At 42.5% G+C, this 17,445-nt stretch overlaps 1 pseudogene; it reads right to left on the reverse strand.

Moving 5' to 3' along the window:
* Positions 1-10,253: 10,253 nt before the first annotated feature.
* On the reverse strand, positions 10,254-12,800 carry LOC125532829 (annotated as a pseudogene).
* Positions 12,801-17,445: the final 4,645 nt, after the last annotated feature.

The raw sequence follows: 17,445 nt of genomic DNA on the forward strand, positions 1-17,445 counted from the left end.
CATTAACTGACATATGGACCCTCTTGAGGTAGACCCACATGCCATCATCTTAACAATTTACACTCCGAAGGATGGTATATCCTGGTAGTAGTACTAGTAGAATTGAGATTTAATGCACTTTCTTTCCCGTCTTTCTCTCTTCTTCCTCCTCTCTTCTTCTTCCTCCTCCCTTCCCCATCAACAACCACACACCATTCCCCCGCTCACTGCTCGCCCACCCGCGCCATCTTCCTTGGTAGCTCGCGTGTACCATATCCCCCTTGCTCACTGCTTGGCCACACACACCATCTTCTTCGCTTGCCCGCCTAAATCCACTTCCCCGCTCTCTTTCAGTCACCGAAAACCCCAATCGCTCAGCGCTCTAAAAACCCTATGGCAGAACCGTCTGACAAGCAGAGCCGCGATTGGAATTCCCTCCCCGATGTTCTCTTGGAGCAGATATGTAATCGTATGGACCTGCTCAACACCGTGCGTCTGGCCGCATGCTCGGTGTCTATGTACCGTGTACTCATCTGCAACTGTCCGGCCCTTTTCAAGACACCCTGCTTGCTGATGCCCAATCCTTGCAGGTGGGCCAGACAAGAACTTGACGATCCTACTGAGGTTGTCGTCGTGCCCCTCGACATGCTACCACTACCCGCCCACCTGTCCTTCATGCACGGCCACTACTGGGCGGGCATGAAGGCCAACTGGATCGTCCTCATCCACCAATCCGGTTGTCCATGGCATCTCGTGGATATCTTCACCCAGTGAGAGATCACCCTTCCATCATTGGATACAGCCGGTATCAAGTCTCATGGCCCACCGGACACTCCTGCCTACTTCGCACGAGACGTGTCGAGGTTTTGGTATGATCTCCATTTGCTGAAGGTTGTAATATGCGAACTGCCCACACCATCAGAATACTACATGGATTATGAGCTCATTGCCTTGTTCAACATGGGACTAGTGTATCTAGAATCCGGTCGCCATACATGGTTATGGCTCATCATCAATCTTGTTGAGCCTCCAATTCTGTCTGATGCTATAGTGCATGATGGCATCGTTTACGTGGTCGACGCATAGATTGGCTGCATATACAAGTGGAATCTATCGTCGTGTAATTGTTCTATCTCATCTCATCTTTACCTTATGAATACGACTGCCTATTGATTGTTAGAAATTTAGAATAGATAGTATGTCTATAACCACATCATTAATATATGTCCCTCACATTTCTTAGATTTTTATGATCACACATGTTATTGTTAGAGTTGATATGAGAACAATTGGCATCTAATGATTGTTAGAATAGATATTATGAGTATAACCTCATGATTGCTGTATGTTACTCTAGTTTCCAAGATTTTCATAACCATGCATGTTATTGTTAGAGTTGATATGAGAACAGTAGTAACTGCTATGGTAGAATATGAGTAGATCCTGCAATAGCTGTTTTCCTCTCATTTTTACATGATGTTTGAACCATGACATATTGCTAGAATATGAAAGTCATTGGCTTATTTTTTTAACTTGTGGTATGATTATGACCACGGCATTGCAATTCTCTGGCTATGATCTGTGTCACTGTTATAATACTCTTAATTCCACACATACTCTGAACATGATTTTATATTTTTGTCCTTCTGATCTCCAATTTGATTTGTTGTAGTAGACACAAATGCGCTGGCCTTCATGATTCCAGGTCCAAGAAATATACAAGTCAATGGTTCGTGGTTGATCGCTCATTCAACTAACGGTGGTCATTTGATGCTCATTCGCACGTACCAAATTGACCAAACTATTTCATCAAACCACATGCAGTACAATGCCTGGGGCATTCATGACTGTGATGTCTATGGCTGCGTCGTGTTCGAGAAAGATCCTAGCTCCGTTGGACCAGGTGTATCCAACTAGAGGCAGGTTTACAGCCTCGGCAACCACTCCATGTTCCTCAGGCTCAATTATCCGATCATTGATACAACTCCAACGTATCTATAATTTTTTATTGTTCCATGCTATTATATTATCTGTTTTGGATGTTTTATATGCATTATTATGCTATTTTATATTATTTTTGGGACTAACTTATTAACCTAGAGCCCAGAGCCAGTTTCTATTTTTTTTCTTGTTTTTGAGTTTTACAGAAAAGGAATATCAAACGGAATCCAAATAGAATAAAACTTTGTGATGATTTTTCTTGGACCAGAAGACACACGTAGGACTTGAAGACGAAGGCAGAAGAGTCCCGAGGGCTCCACAAGCCCTCAGGGGGCACCCCTGACTTGTGGGCCCCATGGGAGTCCTCCAACCCTAAACTTTGTCCTATAAATTAAGAAATATACCCAAACCAACAGAAGCGTCCACCAAAATAATTTTCCGCCATCACAAGCCTTTGTTTCCACGAGATCCCATCTTGGGGCCTTTTTCGGCATCCTGCCGGAGGGGAATTGGAGCGTGGAGGGCATCTACATCAACTCTATTGCCCTACCAACGCATGAGTAGTTTATTGATACGTCTCTAACATATCTATAATTTTTTTATTGTTCCATGCTATTATATTATCCGTTTTGGATGTTTTATATGCATTAGTATGCTATTCTATATGATTTTTGGGACTAACCTATTAACCTAGAGCCCAGTGCCAGTTCCTGTTTTTCCTTGTTTTAGAGTTTCACAGAAAAGGAATACCAAACGGAGTCCAAACGGAATGAAACTTTTGTGATGATTTTTCTTGGACTAGATGACATCCAGAGGGCTTGGAGTGCACATCAAGAAATCCACGAGGCAGCCAGAAGGACGGGACGCCCGCCCAGGGGGGTAGGGCGCGCCCCCACCCCTGTGGGCCGCTTGTAGCTCCACCAACCTATTTCTTCCACCTATATATTCTCTAATATCCCAAAACCTTCCAGGGGAGCCACGAAAGCACTTTTCCACCACCGCAACCTTCTGTACCCGTGAGACCCCATGTAGGGGCCTTTTCCGGCGTCCTGCCACAGGGGGATTCATTCACGAAGGGCTTCTACATCAACACCATCGCCTCTCCGATGAAGCGTGAGTAGTTTACTACAGACCTACGGGTCCATAGCTAGTAGCTAGATGGCTTCTTCTCTCTCTTTGATTCTCAATACCATGTTCTCCTCGATGTTCTTGGAGATCTATTCGATGTAATACTCTTTTGTGGTGTGTTTGCCGAGATCCGATGAATTGTGGATTTATGATCAGCTTATCTATGAATATTATTCCAATCTCCTTTGAATTCTTATATGCATGATTTGATATCTTTGCAAGTCTCTTCGAACTATCGATTTGGTTTGGCCAACTAGATTGGTTTTTCTTGCAATGGGAGAAGTGCTTAGCTTTGGGTTCAATCTTGCGGTGCTCGATCCTAGTGACAGAAGGGGAACTGACACATATGGTATTGTTGCCATCGAGGATAACTAGATGGGGTTGTCCTCATATTGCTTGGGTTTATCCTGCTACATCATGTCATCTTACTTAATGTGTTACTCTGTTCTTATGAACTTAATACTCTAGATGCAGGCAGGAGTCGATCGATGTGTGGAGTAATAGTAGTAGATGCAGGCAGGAGTCGGTCTACTTTATACGGATGTGATGCCTATATTCATGATCATTGCCTTAGATATCTTCATAACTTTGCACTTTTCTATCAATTGCTCATCAGTAATTAGTTCACCCACCATAATATTTTCTATCTTGAGAGAAGCCTCTAGTGAAACCTATGGCCCCCGGGTCTACTTTCCATCATATAAATTTCCGATCTACATTTTAGTTTCTTATTTACTTTTTTGCAATCTTTTACTTTCCGTTCCATAAACCAAAAATACCAAAAATATTACTTTACCATTTATCCATCTCTATTAGATCTCACTTTGCAAATAATCATGAAGGGATTGATAACCCCTTTATCATGTTGAGTGCAAGTTGGTGTTTGTTTATACAGGTATTCGATGGCTTGTGTGTTGTCTGCTACTGGATTGATACAATACCATGATATATTTGCTAGGCCCACCACCTCTTCTGGTCAATGGAAGTGTTTTAACCTTGGAACATGTAATGCAAAGATTGGATATTACTGCAAATAAAATTGCTACCGTAGAGTTGATTGAAAACTTGGATAAAAAGATTCATAATCAGATTACGCAATATGGATCTGAAGTAGGAGTTACCTTAAAGAATCTTAGGGAAAAGGAACCAATAGTTAATGAAAGGTGATTCTACTAGAATTGGCAAACGAGAAGATATTATTACCAACTTGGGTTCCACTTTTTCCTCCGTTAATACTACTCAAAATCTTCCTCCTACCAAGATTGCCAAGTTTACTTATGTTCCTAAGAATAAGGGTGAATCTTCTAGTAAAGACAATGAAGATCTCAAATCAATTAGTATTCACCCTATTTTTATAGACATTATTAAGGAACCTATTGTCACGAATGAATTTCTTGATTTCTTTCCTAGGAGTTTGATCATTTATAAAACCAAAGAATCGCCTACGAGTCATAAGTGTGTAATTGAAAATTTGCATGCCAAAGATGATAACACTTAGATCTATTTGTGTTTTATGCCTAGCTAAGGGCGTTAAACAATAGCGCTGGTTGGGAACCCAACTTTATTTTTGTTTTTGCTTTTTAGGTTCTGTTTTGCATTAAATAATTCATCTAGCCTCTGGTTAGATGTGGTTTTGTGTTTTAGTTAGTGTTTGTGCCAGGTAAGACCTTTGGGATAGCTTACGGTAATAGTTGATTTCATCTTGCTAAAAAAACAGAAACTTATGCAATTAGTCCCAGAATTTTTAAAAATCACAGGAGCGTCGAAGAATCCTGAATTTTTTATAGTAGATTTATAGTAGGTCGTCTTAGTTTTCCAGGATTTTTGGACTTATAGGAGTAGGCGAACTATCTAGAATACTACAGACTGTTCTGTTTTTGACAGATTCTGTTTTTGCATGTTGTTTGCTTATTTTGATGCATCTATGGCTAGTATCGGGGGGGTATGAACCATGGAAAAATTGGAATATAGTAGATATTACACCAATATAAATAAAGAATGAGTTCACAACAGTACCTAAAGTGGTGATTTGTTTTCTTATACTAACGGAGCTTATGAGATTTTCTGTTGAGTTTTCTGTTGTGAAGTTTTTAAGTTTTGGGTAAGGATTTGATGGACTTTGGAATAAGGAGTGGCAAGAGCCTAAGCTTGGGGATGCCCAAGGCACCCCAAGATAATATTCCATGATACCAAGAGCCTAAGCTTGGGGATGCCACAGAAGGCATCCCCTCTTTCGTCTTCGTCTATCGGTAACTTTACTTGAGGCTATATTTTTATTCACCACATGATATGTGTTTTGCTTGGAGCGTATTTTATGATTGGATTCTTTTATTTTTAGTTTGCCACAATCATACTTTCTGTACACACCTTTTGAGAGAGACACGCATGAATCGTGATTTATTAGAATACTCTATGTGCTTCACTTATATCTTTTGAGCTAGGCAATTTTGCTCTAGTGCTTCACTCATATCTTTTTGAGCATGCTGGTGGTTTTATTTATAGAAATTTATGAGCTCTCGTACTTCACTTATATTATTTTGTGAGTCTTTAAAAATAGCATGGTAATTTTCTTTGGTCATAAAATTAGTCCTAATATGATAGGCATCCAAGAGGGATATAATAAAAACTTTCATATAAAGTGCATTAAATACTATGACAAGTTCGATTCATTATGATTGTTTTGAGATATGAAGGTGGTGATATTAGACTCATGCTAGTAAGTAGTTGTGAATTTGAGAAATACTTGTGTTAAGGTTTGTGAGTCCCATAGCATACACGTATGGTGAATCGTTATGTAACGAAGTTGGAGCATGAGATATTTTTTTAATTTTCTTCCTTATGAATGGCGGTCGGGGACGAGCGATGGTATTTTCCTACCAATCTATCCCCCTAGGATTATGCGCGTGGTACTTTGTTTCGATGACTAAAATATTTTTGCAATAAGTATGTGAGTTCTTTATGACTAATGTTGAGTGCATGGATTATACGCACTCTCACCTTTACGCCATTGCTAGCCTCTCTTGTACCGCGCAACTTTCGCCGGTACCATACACCGACCTTGAAACGGCCACCATACCTACCTATTATGGCATTTCCATCACCATTCCAAGATATATTGCCATGCAACTTTCCACTATTCCGTTTATTATGACACACATCATCATTGTCATATTTCTTTGCATGATCATGTAGTTGACATTGTATTTGTGGCAAAGCCACCGTTCATCATTTTTATGCATGTCGCTCTTGATTCATCGCACATCCCGGTATACCGCCGAAGGCATCCACATAGAGTCATATTTTTTCTAGTATCGAGTTGTAATTTTTGAGTTGTAAGTAAATAAAAGTGTGATGATCTTCGTTATTAGAGCATTGTCCCATGTGAGGAAATAAAAAATAATAAAAATAAAAAAGGGGAGAGAAAAGCCCAAATAAAAAAGAGAAGGCCCAAAAAATGAGAGAAAAGGAGAGAAGGGACAATGTTACTATCCTTTTGCCACACTTGTGCTTCAAAGTAGCACCATGATCTTCATGATAGAGAGTCTCCTATATTGTCACTTTCATATACTATTGGGAATTTTTCATTATAGAACTTGGCTTGTATATTCCAACGATGGGCTTCCTCAAAATGCCCTAGGTCTTTGTGAGCAAGAAAGTTGGATGCACACCCACTTAGTTTTCTTTTTGAGCTTTCATAAACTTATAGCTCTAGTGCATCCTTTGCATGGCAATCCCTACTCACTCACATTGATATCCATTGATGGGCATCTCCATAGCCCGTTGATACGCCTAGTTGATGTAAGACTGTCTCCTTTTTGTTTTCTCCACAACCACCTTCTATTCCACCTATAGTGCTATGTCCATGGCTCACGCTCATGTATTGCATGAATGTTGAAAAGGTTTGAGAACATCAAAAGTATGAAACAATTGGTTGGCTTGTCATCGGGGTTGTGCATGATTTAAATATTTTGTGTGATGAAGATGGAGCATAGCTAGACTATATGATTTTGTAGGGATAAGCTTTCTTTGGCCATGTTATTTTGAGAAGACATAATTATTTTGTTAGTACGCTTGAATTATTATTGTTTTTATGTCAATATTAAACTTTTGTTTTGAATCATACGGATCTGAACATTCATGCCACAATAAAGAGAATTACATGGATAAATATGTTAGGTAGCATTCCACATCAAAAGTTATGATTTTATCATTTACCTACTCGAGGACGAGCAGGAACTAAGCTTGGGATGCTTGATACGTCTCTAACGTATCTATAATTTTTTATTGTTCCATGCTATTATATTATCTGTTTTGGATGTTTTATAGGCATTAATATGCTATTTTATATGATTTTTGGGACTAACCTTTTAACCTAGAGCCCAGTGCCAGTTCCTATTTTTTCCTTGCTTGAGAGTTTCACAGAAAAGGAAACCAAACGGAGTCCAAACGGAATGAAACTTTCACGATGATTTTCTTGGACCAGAAGGCATCCAGAGGGCCACAAGGTCGGGAGGCGCGCCCAGGGGGTAGGGCATGCCCCCCACCCTTGTGGGGCCGTCATGACTCCACTGACCTATTTCTTCCGCCTATATATTCTCAAATATCCCAAAACCTTCCAGGGGAGCCACGAAACAACTTTTCCACTGCCGCAACCTTCTGTACACGCGAGATCCCATCTAGTGGCCTTTTTCGGCGTCCTGTCAGAGGGGGATTCGATAATGGAGGGCTTCTACATCAACAACATTGCCTCTTCGGTGAAGCATGAGTAGTTTACCACTGACCTACGGGTCCATAGCTAGTAGCTAGATGGATTCTTCTCTCTCTTTGATTCTCAATACCATGTTCTCCTCGATGTTCTTGGAGATCTATTTGATGTAATACTCTTTTGCGGTGTGTTTGCCGAGATCCAATGAATTTTGGATTTATGATCATCTTATCTATGAATATTATTTGAATCTCCTCTGAATTCTTATATGCATGATTTGATATCTTTCCAAGTCTCTTCGAACTATCGATTTGGTTTGGCCAACTAGAATTTTTTTTTTGCAATGGGAGAAGTGCTTAGCTTTGGGTTCAATCTTGTGGTTCTCGATCCTAGTGACAAAAGGGGAACCGACATATATTATATTGTTGGCATCGAGGATAACAAGATGGGGTTTTCATCATATTACTTGAGCTTATCCCATGACATCATGTCGTCTTACTTAATGCGTTACTCTGTTCTTATGAACTTAATACTCTAGATGAAGGAAGGAGTCGGTCAATGTGTGGATTAATAGTAGTGGATGTAGGCAGGAGTTGGTCAATCTGTGGAGTAATAGTAGTAGATGCAGGCCGGAGTCGGTCTACTTGATACGGACGTGATGCCTATATTCATGATCATTGCCTTAGATATCGTCATAACTTTGTGCTTTTCTATCAATTTCTCAGCAGTAATTTGTTCATCCACCGTAATATTTTCTATCATGAGAGAAGCCTCTAGTGAAACCTATGGCACCCGGGTCTACTTTCCATCATATAAGTTTCCGATCTACTATTTTAGTTTCCTATTTACTTTCTTTGCAATCTTTTACTTTCTGTTCCATAAACCGAAAATACCGAAAATATTACTTTACCTTTTATCCATCTCTACCTGATCTCACTTTGCAAATAACCATGAAGGGATTGACAACCACTTTATCACGTTGGGTGCAAGTTGGTATTCGGTGCAGGTATTCGGTGGCTTGTGCGTTGTCTCCTACTGGATTGATACCTTGGTTCTCAAAACTGAGGGAAATACTTACTCTACTTTGATGCATCAGCCTTTCCTCTTCAAGGGAAAAACCAACGCAAGCTCAAGAGGTAGCATTTACCAAACACCTACGGGTTCATAGCTAGTAGCTAGATGGCTTCTTCTCTCTCTTTGATCTTCAGTACAATGTTCTCCTCGATGTTCTTGGAGATCTATCTGATGTAATCTTCTTTTGCGATGTGTTTGTCGAGATCCAATGAATTGTGGATTTATGATCAGATTATCTATGAATTTTATTTGAATTCCTCCCTAAATTCTTATATGTATGATTTGATATATTTGTATTTCTCTTCAAATTATCGGTTTGGTTTGGCCAACTAGATTGGTTTTTCTTGCAATGGGAGAGATGCTTAGTTTTGGATTCAATCATGCGGTGTCCTCACCTGGTGACAAAGTAGGGGTAGCGAGGCACGTATTTGTATTGTTGCCATCAAGGGTAAAAATATGGGGTTTTCATCATACTTAAGGCATTACTCCGTTCTTATGAACTTAATACTCTAGATGCATGCTGGATACCGATCGATGCGTGAAGTAATAGTTGTAGATGCAGAATCGTTTCGGTCTACTTAACACGAACGTGATGGCTATATTCATAATCATTACCTTGGAAATCATCATAACTTTGCGCTTTTCTATCAATTGCTCGATAGTAATTTCTTCACCCAACTTATTATTTTCCTTCAAGAGAGAAGCCTCTAGTGAAACCTATGGCCCCTGGATCTATTTTTCATCATATATTCTCAGATGTATAAACCAAAAATACCTTGGTGAAATTTATTTACTTTTATTTTGTGTTATGTTTTAATAGTTGTAGATCTCACCTTTGCAAGTGACCATGAAGGGATTGACAACCCCTTTATCGTGTTGGGTGTAAGTGTTTGATTGTTTGTGCAGGTGCATAGATTGGAGACTTGCGTGTATCTCCTACTGGATTGATACCTTGGTTCTTAACTGAGGGAAATACTTATACTAGTGGAATCAACTTCTTTGTCGTCTGCCATGGCGGACGACAAAGGAATGCATCATGGACGGCAAACTGTCCGGTTGAACGAGTGCCGGCAAAGGCCTTATTTTCCGTCTGCTTCATAGAAGCTGATGAAAAAGGGGTGTGCCATCCTCCATCGGAGGTCAGAAGACGGCAAAGATCATGGACGGCAGTGGGGTGGGGTGACGGCCATTAGGGGTTAACGGCATGCTTTGCCGTCTGCCAGCGGACGACAAAGAGGCAAAGCTCCTTGCCGTCTGCTGACAGACGACAAAGACCTCAGCTCGACCAGCACTGAGAAGTTGCCATGTAGCCAGCTATGTCGTCGGCCAGCGGACGGCAAAGAGCTTTGAATCTAGGCCGGTTTAGTACAAGTATACCAATACCAAACTAACTTATAATCTTTTTAGTCCTGGCCCTAGTGTTGGTCTGGTAGAAAATCTTGCAGACGACCAGCTCCTGCTCCTTCTCTTTCTCGGGCTCCCCGAGGTGGTAATGGTGCATCACCCAGTTAGTCCTCTGCTAGTCAAAGTTCTTGTTGGTGTGCAGCACCCGAACCTTTTTGCTGCCCATCTGTCGGGCGTTGACCATCACCAGCAAGCTATTGCCCGTCTTGTGCCATATCGCGTGCATGACGCACTCCGACTGTATCTTGCGACGCGCTCGCGTACTCCTTTTGAACACCCTGGAGTTGCACTGGAAGAAATGCTTGCTTAGGCCACTCAGTGTGATACCTGCAGTATTGGCGAATACAAGTTTTAGGGTACGTAGTTGGCATTTTCATAACATCTTTGGCATGTTGCAGTCACTTGCTTCACTTTTTATTAACTGTCAAATTGTAATTGCTTCACTAGGTCTACGTCTAAAAAGAAAAATAGAGGTATAAACAAAGGAATATGTTTGTGCAAGTAGACAGTCGATTGGTGTCTCACCTGGAAGTTTCTCAAGATGGGTGTATCATATGCCGTGCTCACTGCCGATGGTTGGTATGAACAAATTGATGAGAGGGTGAGATCTTGTGCTGTTAGCACTCACTTTGGCTTCAAGGTGCTCGATCATCTCCTGATCCGTGGGATCGAACTTGACGCCAGCTGGCAGCACCGACCAATCCTTCTTGGACTTGCATCAGTTAATTCCTGTTAAATGGTACTCAATGTATGACCAATCAACTGTTTTAAGTAAATGATGAAAGATTTTGATAGATAATTGGTACTCCAAATCTGAAGTCCGCAATACCCGAACAAACTAGGGTATTGTCTTCATTACTACATGCAGACTCTACAGACTTGAAAACCCCCATAAAGATCGAAATCATCATACAGGGCGACGGGACGAATACTCATAGGAGTGGCCTCGTTGGTTCCTTCCTTCATCCGACTAGCTTGAAGCGCATCCTTGTTGATATGAATTTTTCAGCGTCTTCCTTTTGACTACTTGCAATGAAGTATAGCAGCTCCAGTAGCTCATCGCTCATCGTACCAAATGGATCGGAACAAGGTGGCAGATTGGAGGCGGGGAGACCAGGAGAGAATGGGAGAGTGATTTTGTACAGGATGGGAGTGTGTTGTTGTACTACGAGAGGGTTGAGGCTCACTTTGGTCAACCGAACACGCCGCCGGGACTCCTGTGTCACCTCACACGCAGCGTGTTGTCACGTCAATTAAATGTGAGGACATGATGAATAATTTGACTGACGTATACTAATACTACTATACTACTTACTAATCGTATTTAGTGTCACATTTTAGCCATAGGTTTAACTAGCAAAATGTCAATGCATGTCACCCAAAGTTATACCATTGGAAACTATGTTAAAATACAAATCCAACTATATAATTTTTTGTGACATGCATTAACATTTAGTTAGTTAAATTTATGGTCAAATTGTGACACAAATTATGAAGGGGACCAATAAAACAGGAGGGAGGTAGTAGTACGTGTAGCACAATATACGGTATAGAGGACTACTAGTACTAGTACAAATTTAGAAATGGAGTACGAAGTTACAAGGCTGTGCGACAGACTTTGTAGGCTACATGTGTAATACAAAATATAATTCCCATTTGACAACACTTCCACCAACAAGTACACACTTGAAGCCTAATTGATATATAAGGCTTCTGCGCAACATCTCCATCATCATTATCGGTACATGCTACGCAGCTGAGTTAGGATGCACTTGATCCCAGAAAGGTATCTATCCTTCAACCTAACTACAGTACATAATATCAAACAAAAGAGGGTGATGCTACAACAGCTGGATACATGGCTCAGTCTAGATATCACTACAAATCAAGTTGTGCATATTTGCTATTGGCATGAACCACATCGCCGCATGTCGGTTTTGCAAAATCCATACATCACTTGGAATCTTGATGCCTTTCACACGCTGAAGATCATTTGGCAACAAGTTGTGTCGACGAATCTCTAGATATGGTTAGATGATTGCTACTTCTTGACCTTGCATTGGTGTTTCCCTTGAAGAGGAAAGGGTGATGCAACAAAGTAGAGATAACTGGAAATAGGAGATTTTCCATCAGCCAGCTCTTTGCCGTCGGCTGGCTGACGACAAAGAGGTCCTTTGCCGTCCACTTAAAATAAACGGACGGCAAAGAGTCAGCGTGGTGCCACGACCGCCCCGCACCCCTCCCCTGTGGTGCCACGACCTCCACCGTGCCCCGCCGCCCCTTCCACATCAGTCCGCTCCCCTGCCCCTCCCCTGTGTTGCCATCCCCGATACACACCCGCACCACCGCCGCCGACCCCGTCCATCGTAGCCGGCCGCCCCGCACCCCTCCCCTACGGCGCCCCAACCTCCACCGCGCCCCCGCCGCCCCTTCCATGTCGGCTAGCCGCGCCGCGGCCGTCCAGCCGCCCCGCCTCCTCCCTTGCGTCGCTGTCCCCACCCTGTCCTGCCGCGGCTGTCGGCCTTCCCCTCCACTGGGCCGCCGCCTCCTCCAGCGGCCGCCCTCCCATCCACCGGCTGACCCGCGCCTCCTCCACCGCGATCCCCTGCAGGTGAGCACCTCCCCCTTTTTAAGTTTAGTTTCTGTTTTGGTTATAGTTGTAGTTTTAGTTTTAGTTTAGTTTTAGTTTCAGTTTAGTTTTAGTTTTAGTTTAGTTTATTTTAGTTTATTTTAGATTAGTTTTAGTTTTAGTTTAGAAGAAGAAGAAGAAGAAGAGGAAGAGGAGGAAGAGGAGGGAGGAAGAGTAGGAGGAGAAGAAGAAGAAGAAGAAAAGAAGAAGAAGAAGAAGACGAAGAAAAGAAGAATAAGAGAAGATGAAAAGGAAGAAAGAGAAAAAAGAGGAAGAAGAAGAAGAAGAAAAAGACACCCCGACACCTTGACACCACACCCCGACCTCGACCCCGACCCCGACACCCCGGCACAACACCCCGACCCCCGACACCCGACACCTTGACACCACACCCCGACCCCAACCCCAACACCCCGACACCCTAACACCACACCCCGACCCTGACCCCGACGGGGTCATATATTTGTGAATTATGAGTTAGATCATATATTCTTCGATTTTGTTATGCAAAACATCATATATATATTGTGTTGATTGGGTTGATTTAAATGTGCAGTTGTTTTGTCGCTGCAAGGGTGTGGTGTTTGACGACCTCCCTGTGCGATCGACGAGCTCCGCCCCTGCATTCGTTGGTGAGCACAAATGACATCTCCTCCTCCCCCCTTCATTTGCTCTATTCCGGTCTTCGTGCCGATGAAACTTGCTAGCTATAGGTGTCAATTATCAATATGCGTAACCACTATGCGTCTCCCATTTGAAAGGGTTACATCTATAAATATGCATGCATTTGCATATTTATAATCGTGATTCTTTCGAATTGTCCAACATTATCCATGGACAACCCAAGTATGTGTAGATTGGGTTCTTTTTCCCATATGCTCTGCTCCGGATCCGATGCAGAATTTTGTCAGTGCCTCCCTGTTGTTCTCCGGGTACACATCATCTTTGCTTATTGCCGAGACGTGTACCAGGAGAACAGCGAGGAGGTTCTACCAAAATTTTGCGTCGGATCTGGAGCAGAGCATGGGAAAACAAACCTAATCTACACATACTCGGGTGGGATTAGGACCTATCTTTACCTATTAGCGTGTAGGTTGCATGGACGTAATAAACTGACAAACTCCATTAGCTGATGGATATGGTTTGCTTAATTATGTATATATTTCTTGTGTGTCCAGTAGGAAGTCAATATGAGTGATCATGTGTGGATGTACACCAGTTACACTAGACAGAAAGTTTGGACCGAGGAATGGTTAACAAAAACCAAGGGGTTTGTTAGAGCCGCATTTGCAAATGGCCAGAAATTAAGCTGGTGCCCCTATGTCTGGTGCAACAACTATAATAAGAGGGATGAGCTTGAAATGAGTAAAGACCTGCAGAAGTTTGGTTTTACGCCTGGTTACACGGTCTAGACATTTCATGGTGAGTCTGCCCAACGTGCTAAAGCCGAGGTGGTTCGACGTCCCACCGACGAGCATGGACCGGGATGGAAGACATGGTGCAAGACTTTGACGATGCTCGGGACTCGGACGAGGAGATGGAGGAATCTGCAAAGGCCTTCACTAAAATGTTGGAGTCCTCAAAACGTCCTCTCCATGAGCACACTATGCTTTGTCAGCTAGATGCCATCTCACAAATAATGGCTTTGAAGGCTCAATTCAACTTGGGCAGAGAATGCTACGACGCGATGATGACAATATTCAGACGATTTCTACCCAAAGGCCATGTGCTACCTGCAAACCTGTACTAGACAGACAAAATCCTCCGTGCTCTTAAGATGCCCTATGAGAAGATACATGCCTGTGAGAAAGGATGTGTCTTATTTAGGCTTCAGTATGAGGACTTGAACTATTGTCCCATTTGCAAGTCTTCCAGGTATGTTGTGGTAGACAACTGTATGGGTGAGAAGATGCAGACCAAAATACCCATTAATGTTCTTTGGTATATGCCAATCGTACCAAGACTTCAACGTCTTTTCATGGTCGAAGAGACGGCCAGATAGATGACGTGGCACAAAATGGGCAAAAGAACCGAACTAGATGCAGATGGGAATGTGATGATGGTGCACACATCAGATGGTGAAGCGTGGAAGCGCTTCAATGCATTACATAAGGAAAAAATGGCAGATCCAAGGCATCCTCGAGTCGTCGTCAGCACAGATAGGTTCAGTGTGTTTGGTCAGGCAGCAGCGCCATATAGTTGTTGGCCCGTGTTTTTCATTCCACTCAATCTCCCCCCCCCAAGGGCAGATTATGCAAAGAAAGAACATTTTCCCAATGTTGATAATTCCAGGGCCCAACTATCCGGGGAAGAATATGAATGTGTACATGCAGCCGCTTAAGGACGAATTGCAAGAAGCTTGGGATAATGGGTTCAAGACATATGACGCCATTAGCGAACAGAACTTCATAATGCGTGTCTGGTACATCTACTCGACGCATGACTTGCTGGCGTATGCGCTGTTCGTTGGCTGGTGTGTGCATGGAAGGTTCCCGTGCCCCACATGCAAGGTTGCTCTTGAGTTTCATTGGCTGACGGCAGGCCACAAGTATACTTGCTTCGAATTGCATAGACCGTTTCTAGATCCTCGCCATAAGTTCAGGAAAGATAAGAAGAACTTCATCAAAGGTAGAGTTGTCAAACACTCTGCACCACCTGTGTTGACAGGCCAACTAACCCTAGATCAGTTAAACGCTCTCAAGCCAGATCCAGAGCGTCTAGGGTATTTCAAGGGGTATAATAAGGAACACGTCTGGACTCACAAGACATGCTTCTGGGATCTACCTTACTTCAAAGACCTCCTTTGCCCACACAACATCGACGTGATGCACACTGAAAAGAATATCTCTGAAGCCATTTTTGGTACATTGTTCGACATAGAGGGGAAACCAAAGGATAATACTAAGGCTAGAGTCGATCAAGAGGAGCTATGTGATAGACCGTTACAAAACATGCAAGAACCGAAAGGAAAGCGAAACTGGACGAAGCCAAAGGAATGGTTCAATCTTGGAAGTCTAGCTATGAGGGAAATTATTTTGTGGGTGAAAATGTAGTTGATGTTCCCCAATGGGTATGCATCAAATCTACAGAGGGGAGCGAGTCTTGAAAAATTGAAAATATTTGGTCAAAAAGTCATGATTGGCACATATGGATTGAGCGGATAATGTCGGTGATGTTGTGTGGCTTCATCCCTGAGGATGAATGGCTAGTACTGGCAAAGCTGAGCTATTTCTTCCGTGTTCTTTGTGTGAAAGAACTATCGCCTGGCCTCCTAGAAGAAATGGAACAGTTGGCGCTGGAGTTGATCTGCAAGTTAGAGATGATCTTTCCGCCAAGCTTCTTTAATCCAATGCAACACTTGATTTTGCATCTCCCGACCGAGGCAAGATTGGGGGGGGCGTGCAAAATCTTTGGTGCTACTCAACTAAGAGGATGCAGAAGACGCTTCGAGCAAAATGTAAAAATAAACGTAGATGTGAGGCATCGATGGCCGAGGCATTCATCACTCAGGAGGCGGCAAACTTCGTGACAGCACACTACGAAGCCAAAAATCATCATTTGCATAATCTGAAGCCTCGGTACAATGCTGACGACCCTAAAAAGGGTCGATCCAACCTCAGCCTATTCAAAGGGAATCTCGCACCAGCCAGTGGTTGGAAACCAGTATCGTTGGATGTTGAAGAATGGCGGACCATTTCGCTGTATCTCTTCAACAACCTAACAGAAGTGCGGCTGTACATCGAGTAAGTTCTCGGTACATTGTTTCGCAACTTCCAATTCCTTTGAACTGCTCTTATTCCTGGATATTTGATGTAGTCGATACGTTGCCATATTCTCGTATGGAGCGGTGATCCAAAAGGATTCTGTTGAAGAGTATGAGCTTCTGGAAAAGCAAGTAGGCGAGTATCCCGGTTTCATCTTTTGGTTAAAAACGGTAATTTACATTAGAACATTTCATTTCTTTGGCTAATTTGCGACTAGTGCAACAATACTTTCGTATTAAACTTGTAGGCTAATTCAGAGATTATGGAAGCCGAATTGAGACAAGTAGCTAATGGTTTTGACTATAAGGTCCGTTCATTTGACAAATAGGACATCAACGGGTATGGCTTTCGTACCTATGGCTAAGAGCTATCTATGGCCGACCGAAAGTCTACAAATTGTTGTGTCTCTGCTATCGGTGAAGGAGAAATCGAGTATTATGGAAGAGTTGAAGCAATTTATGAACTTCAATTCTATGGTGAAAACCCACCAAACGTCGTAGTCTTCAGATGTTATTGGTTCCAGCCGAGGGAGACTAGAATGACTCATGAACATATAGGGCTAGTCGAAATCAAACAAAGCACCCATTTGGATGTTCCCGATGTCTATATTACGGCTCAACAGGCAACCCAAGTTTTCTATCTACCTTGGGCCTGTCAAAGTGATCCAAATCTTAGTGGTTGGGATGTCGTTTATGAAGTGCCGCCACGTGTTAGACCACCTCCCCCCAATGAAGAGGATTATGAACCTCACATTAACCAAGACACATATGACGAAGGAGAATTCTTCCAAGAAACACGTCTTTCCAAAAAACATTTCAAGA

The sequence above is a fragment of the Triticum urartu genome, chromosome 1 (genome assembly GCF_003073215.2).
Source record: "Triticum urartu cultivar G1812 chromosome 1, Tu2.1, whole genome shotgun sequence".
NCBI lineage: Eukaryota > Viridiplantae > Streptophyta > Magnoliopsida > Poales > Poaceae > Triticum > Triticum urartu.